The following is a 13,881-nucleotide window of genomic DNA, read 5'->3' as shown; positions in this document are numbered from 1 at the left end:
GGACATTCCACTCAACAGTTAGGAACAAAATTGATTTTAAAAAGAAGTATAACTTAAGAGTTAGATATTTTGTTCAGTTCTTGAAACGCTCACTAGCTTTAACAAAATTTAATCAATTTAATAGCGTGGTACCATATAAAAACCTTGTCCTGCAGAGACAATTGTAAGGAACAGAAAGACCTTCACTGCTTCTTACATTTTGTTGGCAACATTCGTCTACCAAAGCTAGCAATTGCTTTTCCTTCCATTTCCTTTAGGATGCCGTTATCGTTGGAGAAAGTGTGTCATGCAAATACCGACTGATTTTTTTTTGCTTCCCATTGTTTTACAATGAAATTGATATCAAATTTAAACAGTCCTTGTGACTGTTAGTTTATCCATTAGCTATTGTATATGAGAATGGAATATGTTACTTTGATAGGTTGAAATGTCATTTGTAAGAATGAAGTACAAGTTATTTATTAAAAGGCACGGTCCCTGTGAAAGACTTCAACAAACATTTTATTTTGTACTTATAAACATACGAGCCCCAATTTTAACTCAAGGCGGAAATTAGGTAGGCCGGGGCCAAGGCAAGCTGCAAATCCCCCTAACCTGGGCAGCATGAAGTATGGGTGGTTTTAACTCCCGGCCACGATTTGTATGCCCCGGGTCAGTTACCCACTCGAGACCACAGGAAGTGGCAGCTGGCCGGGACTGAGGGAGCATTGCCCGGTACTCAGGTAAGTTGTAGGTAATGTTTGTGGCAGAGGAGCGGCGAGTGATCGTGGCGGAGGTGCGGCAAATGTGGGTACGGGGCCCAGAAGAGCCGAGGGCCCAGGGGCAATACGGACCAGCCCACACTGTCTGTGTGCGCATGCATTAGGTCCATGCAGCAGAGCAGGTCTCCAGTCATCCTGGTTAACCCTTGCCACTGGATAAAGGCCTAGCTCTGTCAAGCCCGTGTGATGGCTGTTGTGCAACGGTCACCACACATTAAAAAAATCCACGCACAGGCATCTTCCACCTCTTCAATTGGCGTGCAGGACTGGAACATCGGGTCCTTCATTGGAACATCTGTGAACTCATGTGGAAGCAAGTCATCCTCGTTTGAGAGACTGCCTATGGTGATGAGGGAGGGTGTTTTCCGGAGGCCTCGCGATCGAGCCCAGGGCAGGGGAGGTCTGAACATTCTTTGTGGGTTCCCACAGGGAAAGTTTAAAAAAAAGTTTTAAAAACTTGGGCCTCTTCTTATTAGCTGCACCCAGTGAAAAAGCCACAATGGCTTTGACAATGTTTTTCCGTGCCCATATATTTGCAGTGTAATTTCTAAGACACACTTTAACACATTTCAATCCTGGAAGTGGCAGTACATAAAAAATAACACTTTTGCTTGAGCTTTTCTTGCTCTTTTCTGTGCTTATCATTTTGACATTATCATCATAATTTTCCAGTATCATGACTCTGACTTGTAACCACAATTGTTCTCCTTACAGCAGAGAAGGTTAAAGGGAGATTTAATAGAAGTCTTCTAAATTATGAGGGGTTTTGATAATGTAGATGGGGAGAAACTGTTTCCCTGGCAGGAGGGCCAGGAAGCAGATTTAAAATAATTGTCAAAAAAGCTGGGGGGGTGATGAGGATAAATGTTTTTACTCAGCAAGTTTTTATGATCTGGAATGCATTACCTGAAAGAGTGGTAGAAGCAAATTCAATCGTAATTTTCAAAAGGGAATTGGATCTCTACTTAAAAAGAAAATAAATTACAGGGCGACGGGGAAAGAGCGGGGCAGTGGGACTCGCTGAAATGCTCTTGCAGAGAGCCGGCACTTTGCCGTGCCTTCTTCCATGCTGTAACCATGCTGTATGATTCTATGAAGGAGCTTATGAAGGGGTTGTGAATGGTTTTGATAGAGTAAATGAGGAGAAACTATTTCCACTGACAGGAGGGTCGGTAATCAGAGGACACAGATTTAAGGTAATTAGCAAAAAAAACGAAGGGGTGATGAGGAAAACATTTTATGATCTAGAATGTACTACCTGAAAAGGTAATGGAAACAGATTCAATAGTAACTTTGAAAAGGCAATTAGAAATTTACTTGAAAAGGAAAAATTTGAAGGGCTATGGGGTCAGAGCGGGGGAGTGGGACTAATTGGATCGCTCTTTCAGAGAGCCGGCACAGGCGCGATGGGCCATATGGCCTCTTTCTGTGCTGTATGATTCTATGATGTATTAGCTGACATTTTCTAATGGCCTTTCAGGACTGTTGAATTCTAAGCTGGGTCTTGCATTGAGCAGTCACGTTAACTTTTCCCAGTTAGTAATTCCAGCTTTATTTAGTAGTCTTTTCTAACAGTTTACTACGAGATTATACCTTTTTCTAAAAGATTAGCTGTGAATTGACTCAAGCAATTACCCATACCGAGGCGTCTTCCTTGGACTGTGGACAATAGCTGAGACTTTCATAATGTCAGGTTTAATGCCTTCATCAGTCAACGTGTCATTCACAAATGTCAACTCAGTGACTCCAGATACGCATTTGTCTTTGTAAATTTCAGCTTGAATCTTCTAGTAACTTCAAGTTCTTTATGAAGTCTATTGTCATGTTCTTTGGAGGAGCTCCACACTATTATGTCATCAATCAATGTGTCTACAGCACCATTTGGCTCATATGTCATAGTTTTGTGATATACTTTTGGAACAGAATCAAAGCCAAAGGGAAGCCATGGAAATCTGCATCTTCCATAAAGAGTATTGCACATGCATAAGTTTGAACTTGCTTATTCAGTTTCAGTTGTCAGAAATCTGAGTATGCATCTAACGTTCTAAAATATTTTTCATCTGAAAATTGCCTAAACTTCCTCACAAGTTGGGAGTTTGAAATTCAGGGCTGGATTTTTGGATGGAGGATTTTTCAGGTGGTAATGACAGCAGGCGGGGCGGTAAAGTTGGCGCCGGGAAATGGTTTGCGTCTGCAGCTTCAAAATGTACAAGCTGGGCCCTGAGTGTGGAGCGGAGATCTAAGGGAGGCGTTCCACACCTCTTTGAGGGTGCAAGGCCGGCTGAGCAACTGAAAATCCGTTCCTCAAGAGCTGGTTCTTAAGAGAGGCTTCCCTGAAAAATAAAAACGCCACAAAATGCACAAAACACATTCCCAATATCTTGAACACCACACATTAAGATAAATCGCTAAAATAAAAAGAAACAAAACAATCAAACTTACCTCATTCAGTAATTCCTTCACTCACCACCACTGGGACAACAAGGCGGTCCCACTACAGCGCGCTATGGGCCAAACAAAAATCAAAGCACTGTCGAAACTGGGGGCACGCTCAGCGCTCCTGCAAAACCAGTAACAAATTTCCCAGGGGGGCGCTGGAAGCTGGCCGGAAATCATTTCCATAGGCATTACCACCCCTCCAGAGCACCTAAAGAGGCACAAGGCCAACGAAAATTCAGACCAATATCTTTTAATGGACCTGTTTAGATCTTTGGGGAGTTCTGAACTTTCTAATGTAAGTTTAATATCAGTGATGGTATCTTACCTAGTTCAGCTACAACAACATAGTTTTGATATATCTCTCTGCATCACCTAAACAAGAGTTGGAGGCATGACCAGTGCTATCATAGGGACAGTCAGGGGAGTAAAAATGTACATTGTTATAACATCAGAGGACGTTGCAACTTACCCTCCAAGTCACACACCATCCTGACTTGGAAATATATCGCCGTTCCTTCATCGTCGCTGGGTCAAAATCCTGAACTCCCTCCCCGACAACACTATGGGAGTACCTTCACAACGTTGACTGCAGCAGTTCAAGAAGACGGCTCACCACCAGTCTTTCAATGGCAATTAGGGATGGGCAATAAATGCTGGCCTTGCCAGCGATGCCCACATCCCAGAATGAATAAGAAAAACAATTCCACACAATAGATTGTGGATGGAGTTAACATGTTGTCATTCAGTTGGAGTGGGATCTGGTCATATTTGGGATAAACAATGAAATATATTTAGTTGGGATCCCTCAAATCCAAGAATTCACTGGTGTGTAAGCTGAGAGAAGGTTTTCACGAGACGACCAGCCACGCAGCTATTTTCTGATTGTGTGCTTCTGCCAAGGAGCCCCACCTATCAGGATCTAAATCACCAAGATTCTCTGTTCATTAGAATGCTGCCCTGGGAATATGCATGTAGAAAAATTTTATTTCAAGGGATTGCATGCATAACTGCCCTGCAACACTCATATCTCTATTCTTAAATAACCACCAAAGTTCACACGTATTTTCTCCAACAACGAGACGAGCAGGAGCTTGATGCATACCTTCTCTCATTGGATTACCAAGGATTAATGTACACCCATTAATTCTACAATAGATGGCCAGAGTTCTGACGTATAGACTAACCATAATACCCTTTAGGTCTGACTGGCAGAGAACTGATTCACACCCCTCACTAGATTATCACAATGATGCAAAATTACAGCACAAAATTCATATAAATCTAAACAATGTCCACAAATAACAGATATCCACAGACACTTATCATTTGGGAATCATGTAAAAAATGGCATACTGCTTACTTACAGCATTCTTTTCTTTTTACTTGGATCCCTAGTTAATGATTTCAGTGGAATGAAAATTGGGTGGGTTTTACAACGGATGGACAATCAGCTCTGCCAGATTACCACCTTTACAGTGAAGATAAAAATTTATCCCATGATTAAAAAAAATCAGGACTATAGGGCCAATAATGTGACCGGCTCTTCTGGCACAAGAGTAGCACATTATCAGGGCCCAATGAATGCTGAAATTAAGGTTTACTAGATGCCCAATGAGCTCAATATTTGCAGTGCAATCAGCCAGCACATTGAGTCTGGGGAGCCTGTGAATAAAGGCTCATTAAGGCCTGAAATATTATGTAAATTAGGGGGTCTTCCCATAATGCAGCTGAAAGGAAAGCCCACTTAAAAAGTTTGAAATTTGAGTCCTGGAGGGCCCTCTCCTTATAGGTTGCCCCTTTGCTTTGCTGCCTCTCTGCGTCAAGGCCACCAATGGCCAATTTTTCAATGGCGACTTCGTGGACCATGGCTGAAAAGAAAAGAAAGACTTGCATTTCGATAGCACCTTTCACGATCTCAGAACGTCCCAAAGCATTTTACAGCCAATGATGTACTTTTGAAGTGTTCTCACTGTTGAAATATGGCAGCCAATTTGCGCACAGCAAGCTCCCATAAACTGCAATGTGATAATGACCAGATAATCTGTTTTAGTGATGTTGATTGAGGATTAAATATCGGCCAGGATACCAGGGGCTGGATTGCCAGGTCCTTTGCGTTCCGGGTCTCACCCCGGAGCGGCGAGAAATGGGGCGGTGAGGTCTTCTACCTCCGGTCACGATTCTCGGGTTGGGTTTTGCGGTGGCTCTTCGAAGCACTGCCGGGAAGAGCTGCACCGGGTGTGCAACGCCCCTCATTGTGACACCGGCACGAGTTTTGACTCGCACCCGACCGGCACGCTCCAAAGCGTGCCCCGTGATGACTGCCAGATAAAACAGAGCAGACCAGCCATGCCGGCGGTGGTGAGGTCGGTAAAGTGCAGAAAAGGTAAGTGCGAGCATTTATTCTTCTATTTTTTGTAGCGATTTGTGTTGTGGTGGTGTGGGCAATGTTCTTGGAATGTTTTTGTGAATTTTCGGAGGCCCTCTCCCCCCGCCCCCCCAAGACCTCTTTCGGAGCATTCCCGGCTCCGCACTTTAGTTGGCGACGTTGCCATTTTTTGCGCCGCCAAAGTTGTACAAAAACTCCTTTTACACTGCGCCCCTGGCAAAAATTTCTCCACAGAATGCAGACGTTCCCTGGGTGATAATTTTCCTGCCCCGCTTTACAGCCTGTGAAGTACTTTTGGAGTGTAGTCACTGTTGTAATGTAGGAAACGCAGCAGCCAATTTGCGCACAGCAAGCTTCCACAAACATCAATGTGATCATGACTGGTTAATCTGTTTTTTTAGTGATGTTGGTCGCTATCCACCCCTATATGCTCCATTATCTTCTAGGAAACGAAGCTCCTTCCCAGATTGGATGCCTTCACATCCAAACAGTGGTGCTTATAAGGTAATGGCGCCCCTCTTATTGCAGCGTGTACAGTACTTGAAGGTGAAAGACCATTAACCGCAGACTCTCTCTATTTTGATATTGTTAATTAAATGTTTCATTACCATTTTGCATCTGCTGCTCAAAGGTCACCTGATTAGCTACCACAGCTCAGGTCTTCGGCACATACATTACATGGCTTTCAGACTTGGTGGGATATTTGGTGAAGCAGAAGACAGCTGAGTGAGAGATTCAACTGAACTCAGACTGCACCAGAAGGTTTTGGGAATTTAAGCAATTCATTGTGATTAAACTATTCGCCGCAGTATGATTAAACTCAATAATTCATTGAAGTATGATTAAAAAATGTTAATTTCAATGAATAAAAATGATAATTGTAGTTTAAATAAAAATATTAATTGCAGCATGACTGAAACCAATATTTCAGCGAGTGGTTCGTGGTGCGAGATAAAATAAAACAGTAACTCAGATGTAAGTTTATCTCACAGAAGTTTCTGGGGCAGTCAAGCAGTTTCCTCCACTCGGCTCCCTCCCTCTCCAGCGAGATAAAATTTGTCCTGAAAAACTTGGCATCTACATCATAATCCCAGTTCATGCACTGAACTCCAAACTACATCGCAGCTCCTACACTGAATCCCAAACCACATCCTGGCTCATGCATAGGATCCTCCCAAACACAGTGCTGAATGTGATGTTCGAAGAGAAGTGTGAGAAAGTCACAGACTGTAATATATGTTCCACCTATTGGACTATTGTGGTAATTAAGCCTCTACAGTTAACAACAAGAATAAAAAGAATGGAGCCATCTGTGTGTGTTGTGAGGTTGTAAGGAATATATCAAGTTGGCGATGAGGATAGGATAATTGGATACCCGAGCTGAAATTTTTGTTGGTGAATGATTCAGCCAACCAACAGAAAGACTTTGAGGGCTTCTTTGTTTTGAATAACAGCTAAAAATCCAAGGTAAATTACAAACACATTAGTTTGAACTGCCAGAATCCAGATGGCTGCACCTATGGGAATATTACGGTGCTTGGGTGAGTTTCAATGTGACCGAGAGACTTTCGGAGCATATGTGGAGCGGCTAGAAATGTTTTTCACGTGAATAGTATCATCGAAGTCCCTGATGATGAAAACTGTAAACACGTGGTGTTGGAAAGAAAACAGACTATTTTCTTCACTGAAGCAGGCCCCGAGGTGTAGGAAACCTTGAAAAATGTGCTTATTCCTGAAAAGCCAAAGGATACATCACTTATGGAGAACAACACTACAGTTCTGAGCCCCTGGAAATTGCTGAAAGTTATCATTTTGGAATACAAAATCAATTACTTGAAGTATTAGTGAGTACATTGTAGCATTAAAGAATCTATCTATTCACTATCATTTTAGAAATTTTCAGGACTGAACATTGCGTGGCTGCTTTGTTTGTGGGATGAAAAATGAAGCGATCAGAAGAAAGTCATTGACAACCTCTAACTTGACTTTTGATTTAGCTTGTCAGACAGCTATGTCAATAGATATGGCCGACCAATATTTCACTGCATTTCCAGTCATCAGACAACCGAGGTGAATCGCGTGCAGGTTAAAAGTAAAAGGCAGTTGGGTCCCAAGGCCTCAGCAACTGGCCTTGGTAAAAGAACATTGTAATCAAGCTATCGGTGTCTGGACTTGCTCAAAGTTGTCCATACGTGAAGGCAGAGGGGCCGAAATTGATGGCCTTACCGCCCACTGATGCCGACTGCTGCCGACTGCCATCGACATTCCTCTGGCCGAACCACCCAGTGCCATTTTCGTCATAGCCTGGAGCGAGCGGGAGGGGAGAGCCACTGGGAATCGCCCGCCGGTGTCAGCGGATGGACGATGCGCGTAAGAACACTCCCGTCTGCTGAGCTGCCATATTCATGAGGGCGGAAGTCGGCTGGAGTCGGCAGTAGGGCGGTGGTGGACCACTGAGTGCAGGCAGCTCTGTCCTCAACGGTAAGTGTGAAGATGCTGTAAAAAAGGTTAGTGGAGTTTATTTAAATTATTCCTTTACAGGTACTTACCTGGATGGGGTCCCCAGAAGGTCATCAGATGTTTTTTTTTGTTATTGATGCTTTTTATTTTTAGTTCTTCGACCCTCCCTGAGCCCGACTTCCTCCTTGGCGGCACTTGGGTGGCAAACACCTTTGCCGCCAATAATGAGAGCTCTCGCCGGCTGCCACCCAGATTGGTGGTATACATCACAGATTTACCGCCTGCTGACCTTCGAGAGACCTGGGTGATGAAAATCCCACCCAAAGAACCGTCAGGGACCTCAGCAGCCATCGGCGGTCATTTGGGTGGCAATTGGGTGAGCGAGACCTTCATCAATTTCGGCCCCAGAGTGTTGCCTCTGCAGGAAAACTGGGCATCTTGCGAAGGCATGCTGACTGAAGAGTAAACCAACTTTCAAGGCTATAAGTAGAAATCCCCAGAGACTACATAGCATGGAAGAAAAGCAACAGAACGAGGAGGTTTTGGAGATACACGTCATCAGGAGCACAAAGATATCTCACAGCAATTCTAAAAAGTATCATCATCCAAGTAGATATTGCAGGAACCAGGATACCCATGGAAATCGACACTGGGGCATCCGTGAGTGTAATTGCTATATCTTGACAAATTGTGTGATTTCCCATTGGAGAAATCCAAGGTAGAGCTGCGAGGCTATTCAGGAGAGCAAATTACTGTGGTAGGTCGTATCACCGTACCGGTGAAGTACAAGGATCAATTTCTGAGCAATTCCTGCCTCTCTTAGTAGTGGCAGGAGACAAGCCTGCCTTACTAGGAAGAAGCTGATTGGGATCACTGAAGCTGGATTGGAATTATATTTTTCGTGTTGAAACGAGATTTGCATCGAAGAATGATATAATCAAGAAGTATCCAAAGGTGTTCTGTGAAACAGGCAGTCCGATCCAAGGGTACAGAAGGACGCTGGACCAGTTTACTGCAAGCCACGTCCTGTACCATATGTACTCAAAGGGAAAGTTGAGCAAGAACTCAAAAGACCTAAGTAATTCGGCTACACCCATTGTTGCTGTACTTAAGTCAGATTGTAAGGCAAGGTTGTGTGGTGATTACAAAGTAACTGTAAACCAGGTTCTAGAAGGTAATCTCCCCAATACATTGCCAAATGTAGAAGATTTGTTCACAACACTGATAGCTGGTCAGATCTTCTCAAAGTTGGATCTTACAAATGACTACTTACAACTTGAACTAGATGAGGAGTCCAAGTCATGCTTGACTATAATTACTCATCTACGCCTATATTGATTTAATAGGCTATCATTTGGAGTGTCATCCTCCCCTGCCATATTCCAAGGGGTGATGAACCAGATTTTGCAAGGCGTTGAAGCGGTAGTATGTTATTTCGATGACATACTAATTTCAGCACCAAACAGGCAAATCCATAATAACATATTGAATGAAGTGTTCAAACAGCTCGAGAAGCACAGCATATGAGTCACTGCTCACAAGTGTGAGTTATTTCAAAGCTCAGTGGAGTACTTAGGATACAGAGTAGACAAAGATAGTTTACATCCAACCAAGGGAAAGCTGGATGCAATTAGAAATGCACCCACTCCCAAGAATGTCATTGAACTTTGATCATTTTTGGGTCTTTTGAACTATTATGGGAAGTTCCTACTAAATTTGGCTACAGTGTTACATCCACTGAATGAACTATTGAAAAAATAGGTCCATTGGAAGTGGTCAGAAGAATGTGATGCAACATTCAAGGAGTGTAAAATCAGTTGGTAGAGAGCACCATGTTAGTTCACTATGACGTATCTAAGGAGATCAAGCTAGCATGTGACACCTCTCCTTACGGAGTTGGGTCAATGATCTCTCATGAACTACATAGTGGGGAGGAGAGGTCAATTGCTTTTGCTTCATGCATTCTCAGTGCCAGTGAGTGTAAATATGCGCAAATTGAAAGGGAAGTTTTGGCATTAATTTTTGGGGTCAAGAAGTTCCACAAATATTTGTATGGTTGTACGTTTACCAGAAATTGCTGGTCACAGGAATGTGGGAAGGGAGGACCTGGAGACAATCACTATCACTAGGGGGGTAGTGCTGGACAGGCTAATGGGACTCAAGGTAGACAAGTCCCCTGGTCCTGATGAAATGCATCCCAGGGTATTAAAAGAGATGGCGGAAGTTACAGCAGGTGCATTCGTTATAATCTACCAAAATTCTCTGGACTCTGGGGAGGTACCAGCGGATTGGAAAGCAGCTAATGTAACGCCTCTGTTTAAAAAAGGGGGCAGACTAAAGGCAGGTAACTATAGGCCGGTTAGTTTAACATCTGTAGTGGGGAAAATGCTTGAAACTATCATTAAGGAAGAAATAGCGGGACATCTAGATAGGATTAGTGCAATCAAGCAGACGCAGCATGGATTCATGAAAGGGAAATCATGTTTAACTAATTTACTGGAATTCTTTGAGGATATAACGAGCATAGTGGATAGAGGTGTACCGATGGATGTGGTGTATTTAGATTTTCAAAAGGCATTCGATAAGGTGCCACACAAAAGGTTACTGCAGAAGATAAAGGTACGCGGGGTCAGTGGAAATGTATTAGCATGGATAGAGAATTGGCTGGCTAACAGAAAGCAGAGAGTCGGGATAAATGAGTGCTTTTTGGGTTGGAAATCGGTGGTTAGTGGTGTGCCACAGGGATCAGTGCTGGGACCACAACTGTTTACAATATACATAGATGACCTGGAAGAGGGGACAGAGTGTAGTGTAACAAAATTTGCAGATGACACAAAGATTAGTGGGAAAGCAGGTTGTGTAGAGGACACAGAGTGCCTGCAAAGAGATTTAGATAGGTTAAGCGAATGGGCTAAGGTTTGGCAGATGGAATACAATGTCGGAAAGTGTGAGGTCATCCACCTTGGGAAAAAAAACAAACAAAGGGAATACTATTTGAATGGGGAGAAATTACAACATGCTGCAGTGCAGAGGGACCTGGGGGTCCTTGTGCATGAAACTCTTTTTGGAGTTCACCTGCGAAAACATAAAACATTAAACCATGCCACCCGACCTGGGTGACACACCAGACATTTACAAGGCCCTTTTTTCCTTTTTTTGGTTTTTTTTTTGTGTTTTTCATTTTTTTTTTGTTTTTTTTTTGGGCGCTAAAATCAAATTTTTCCAGTGCCCCCTATAATAGGGAAGGGGACACTAAAAGCACCGGCAATTAAAACAAATTAAACTTTAAAACGTAAAATCAAATTAAAATTTGGTTGCCGGGCGTGATGATGCACTCCAGTCCCTCCGGTGCCCACCTCTCGCGGAAGGCCGCGAGCGTACCGGTGGACACCGCGTGCTCCATCTCCAAGGACACCCTGGACCGGATGTAAGAGCGGAAGAGAGGCAGGCAGTCAGGTTGAACGACCCCCTCGACCGCCCGCTGCCTGGACCGGCTGATGGTCTTGGCTGTGCCCAGGAGCAGTCCTACGAGGAGGCCCTCGGACCTACCCGCTCCCCTCCGCACAGGATGTCCTTGTGCATGAATCCCAAAAAGTTAGTTTGCAGGTGCAGTAGGTAATCAGGAAGGCGAATGGAATGTTGGCCTTCATTGCGAGAGGGATGGAGTACAAAAGCAGGGAGGTCCTTCTGCAACTGTATAGGGTATTGGTGAGGCCGCACCTGGAGTACTACTTGCAATTTTGGTCGCCTTACTTAAGGAAGGATATACTGGCTTTGGAGAGGGTACAGAGACGATTCACTAGGTTGATTCCGGAGATGAGGGAGTTACCTTATGATGATAGATTGAGTAAACTGGGTCTTTACTCGTTGGAGTTCAGAAGGATGAGGGGTGATCTTATAGAATCATTTAAAATAATGAAAGAGATAGACAAGATAGAGGCAGAGAGGTTGTTTCTCTGGTCGGGGAGACTAGAACTAGGGGGCACAGCCTCAAAATACGGGGGAGCTGATTTAAAACCGAGTTGAGAAGGAATTTCTTCTCCCAAAGGGTTGTGAATCTGTGGAATTCTCTGCCCAAGGAAGCAGTTGAGGCTAGTTCATTGAATGTATTCAAGTCACAGATAGATAGATTTTTATCTAATAAGGGAATTAAGGGTTATGGGGAGTGGGCGGGTAAGTGGAGCTGAGTCCACGGTCAGATCAGCCATGATCTTGTTGAATGGCGGAGCAGACTCGAGGGGCAAGATGACCTACTCCTGTTCCTAATTCTTATGTTCTTATGTTATCGTTACTGACCATAAGCCCCTGACAGCAAGCCTCCATCCAAAGTCCCCAATTCCAACCTTAGCTGCAGAGATGGGCTTTGATTTTGTCAGCATAAAAGTATGACATTGAGTACAGACAATCAGCTGGTCACAGTAATGTTGATGCTATGTCTAGATTGTCATTCCCATCACAAGTTACATCCAATAGGGAAGAAGTGTTCTATTTTTCATACATTGCTGAATTCCAGTCACAGCTGAAGAGATTGGTAGAGCAATCAACTGTGACCCAGTTATATCAAAAATGTATGATTATATAGCAAATGGCTGGCCAAATCAGGAATCAGGGAAAGATATTCATCCATAATACATTCATAGGAATGAATTATTCATGGATAAATATTGTATCATTTGGGGTGCAAGAGTGGTTATACCAAATAAATTCAGGTCCAAACTATTAGGAAATTATCATACCCAGTACTTAGGTATGTGCTTGACCAAGAGTTTACTTATGGTGGCCAGGTCTAGATAAAGATATAGAGCACATCATTAGTCAGTGTACAACATGTCAATCGGGAAGCAAGAAACCACCATCAGCACCATTTCAGCCATGGAAATGGCCTCCCAGGGTGTGGCAAAGGTTACATATAGATTTTGCTGAGCTAGAAGGACAGCAACTATTCATTGTGCATAATAGCCATTCGAAGTGGTTAGAGGTGTTTCCAATGCATAAAATAACAACAAGTAAAATACTAGATCATTTGTGAGGATTATTTTCTTCATATGGCTTCCCAGAAGAAATTGTGTCTGATAATGGGCCACAATTTTGATCAGAAGAATTTTCACAGTTCACGAGCAAAAATGGTGTGAAACATACCACTTCAAATGGTGCAGCAGAGCACACAGTACAAATTGTAAAACAGGCCCTCATCAAGCAAATGTTGGATCCAAATCCAAAGAAATTACATTTATCATTGAGCCACAAATTGGCTAATTTTCTGATTACTTATCGTAATACTCCTCATACAACTACTGGTAGAACACCAGCAGAGTTGTTTCTCAAATGACAGCCATGAACCAGGTTCTCGTTATTAAATCCAAATTTGGTACAGTCAGTAGAAGAGAAACAATTAAGATAGAAAGAGATTTATGACAGAGGAAAGAGAGAGATGTGTGAAATTAAATCAGAAGGTGAGAGTGAAGAACTATTATGGGAAGTTCCTACCAAATTTGGCTACAGTGTTATATCCACTGAATAAGCTGTTGAAAAAACAGGTCCATTGGAAGTGGTCAGAAGAATGCGACGCAGCATTCAAGGAGTCTAAAAGTCAATTGGTAGAGAGCACCATGTTAGTTCCCTATGACATATCTAAAGAGAATCATGATAGAGGTAGAGTAAGAGAGAGAAGTGTGAAATTAAATCAGAAGGTGAGAGTGAAGAACCATCACCATAAATGATTAAAGTGGTTACCAGGAAGAATGGTGAAGATATTTGGTCCTTGCACATATTTGGTCAAGATGTTTAATCATTAGGTTTGCTCACATTGATCCTATTTTACCTACAGATGTAGAA

This window comes from Pristiophorus japonicus, chromosome 10 (genome assembly GCF_044704955.1).
Source record: "Pristiophorus japonicus isolate sPriJap1 chromosome 10, sPriJap1.hap1, whole genome shotgun sequence".
NCBI classification, from domain to species: domain Eukaryota; kingdom Metazoa; phylum Chordata; class Chondrichthyes; family Pristiophoridae; genus Pristiophorus; species Pristiophorus japonicus.
The sequence above is the reverse complement of the archived record's forward strand: the minus strand, read 5'-3'. Positions refer to the sequence as shown.